Here is a 2,486-nt window from a genome sequence, read left to right on the forward strand (position 1 = left end):
CCCTCAGGTCCCTGGCACCAACATGAAATGCCCTTGTGCCCCCAGAAGCAACGTGCAAGAGCTCTGGGCACTGATGCACACACACTTGTGCCCCTGGCACCGATACACAACGCCCTCAGGTCCCTGGCACCAACATGAAATGCCCTTGTGCCCCTGGCACCGACGTGCAACGCCCTCAGGTCCCTGGCACTGATGTGCAAGAGCTCCTGGCACCGACATGCAATGCCCTCGGGTCCCTGGCACCAACATGAAACACCCTTGTGCCCCTGGCACCAACGTGCAAGAGCTCCTGGTACCAACATGAAATGCCCTTGTGCCCCCAGAAGCAACGTGCAAGAGCTCCTGGCACCGACGTGCAACACCCTCGGGTCCCTGGCACCAACGTGCAACACCCTTGTGCCCCCAGAAGCAACGTGCAGGGGCCATGGGTGGCCCCGATTGGGCCACCGAGGAGATGAGGGTGGGTTGCACCAGCCACTGCAGGTCCTGGCTGGTGGTGATGGCCGTCACCGTGGGCACGAAGGAGCCGGGCATGTCCCCCAGGCCGCTGCACTCCTGCGGGCACGAGGACACGTGAGGACACGGCAGAACACGGCAGCACACAAGCAACCCCCCCCCCCCACCCTGGTACCAACATGAAATGCCCTTGTGCCCCCAGAAGCAACGTGCAAGAGCTCCTGGCACCGACGTGCAACACCCTCGGGTCCCTGGCACCAACGTGCAACACCCTTGTGCCCCCAGAAGCAACGTGCAAGAGCTCCTGGCACCGACGTGCAACACCCTCAGGTCCCTGGCACCAACGTGAAACACCCTTGTGCCCCCAGAAGCAACGTGCAAGAGCTCCTGGCACCGATGCACAACACCCTTGGGTCCCTGGCACCGATGTGCAACACCCTTGTGCCCCTGGCACCAACATGAAATGCCCTCAGGTCCCTGGCACTGATGTGCAAGAGCTCCTGGCACCAATGTGCAATGCCCTCAGGTCCCTGGCACCGACGTGCAACACCCTCAGGTCCCTGGCACCAACATGAAATGCCCTTGTGCCCCCAGAAGCAACGTGCAAGAGCTCCTGGCACCAAAGCACAATGCCCTCAGGTCCCTGACACCAACGTGAAACACCCTTATGCCATTGGCAGCAGTGTGCAAGAGCTCCTGGCACCACCGTGCAACACCCTTGGGTCCCTGGCACCGATGTGCAACACCCTCAGGTCCCTGGCACCAATGTGCAAGAGCTCCTGGCACCAACATGAAATGCCCTTGTGCCCCCAGAAGCAACGTGCAAGAGCTCTGGGCACTGATGCACACACACTTGTGCCCCTGGCACCGATACACAACGCCCTCAGGTCCCTGGCACCAACATGAAATGCCCTTGTGCCCCTGGCACCGACGTGCAACACCCTCAGGTCCCTGGCACTGATGTGCAAGAGCTCCTGGCACCGACATGCAATGCCCTCGGGTCCCTGGCACCAACATGAAACACCCTTGTGCCCCTGGCACCAACGTGCAAGAGCTCCTGGTACCAACATGAAATGCCCTTGTGCCCCCAGAAGCAACGTGCAAGAGCTCCTGGCACCGACGTGCAACACCCTCAGGTCCTTGGCACCAAAACACAACACTCTCAGGTCCCTGGCACCAACGTGCAAGAGCTCCTGGCACTGATGCACACACACTTGTGCCCCTGGCACTGATGTGCAACACCCTCAGGTCCCTGGCACTAATGTGTAAGAGCTCCTGGCACCGACGTGAAATGCCCTTGTGCCCCTGGCACTGACGTGCAACACCCTCAGGTCCCTGGCACCAACGTGAAACGCCCTTGTGCCCCCAGAAGCAACGTGCAAGAGCTCTGGGCACTGATGCACACACACTTGTGCCCCTGGCACCGATACACAACACCCTCAGGTCCCTGGCACTGACGTGCAAGAGACCCTGGCACCAATGTGAAATGCCCTTGTGCCCCCAGAGGCAACGTGCAAGAGCTCCTGGCACTGACACACACACACTTGTGCCCCTGGCACCAATATGTAACACCCTCGTGCCCCTGGCACCAACGTGCAAGAGCTCCTGGCACCGATGCACACACACTTGTGCCCCTGGCACCATCGTGCAAGAGCCCCCCGGGCACAGACACACGAGGCCCTCGTGCCCCGGCAGCTGTTGCACGAGCCCCCCCCCACACACACGCTTGTGCACCCGGTGGGGGAGGGAGGGGACACGGGGTTACACTGGGGGGGGGGTGATGCCTCGCCCCCACCCCCTCCTGGGGCTCCAGCCCCGTTTTGGGGCAGAAAAAGCACTAATCCCACCTAAAAAACACACTAAAAACCACTAAACCCCCCTAAAAAAATAAAACCACTAAAAAAACCCACTAAGGCCCCCTAAAAAACACACAAAAACCCCACTAAGCCCCCCTAAAAACAACACTAAAAAACCACCAGCCCCCCTAAAAACAACTAAATCCCCCTAAAACACACCAAAAACCCCCACCC

The sequence above is a fragment of the Calidris pugnax genome, unplaced genomic scaffold (genome assembly GCF_001431845.1).
Source record: "Calidris pugnax isolate Ruff unplaced genomic scaffold, ASM143184v1 scaffold999, whole genome shotgun sequence".
In the NCBI taxonomy this organism is placed as follows: domain Eukaryota; kingdom Metazoa; phylum Chordata; class Aves; order Charadriiformes; family Scolopacidae; genus Calidris; species Calidris pugnax.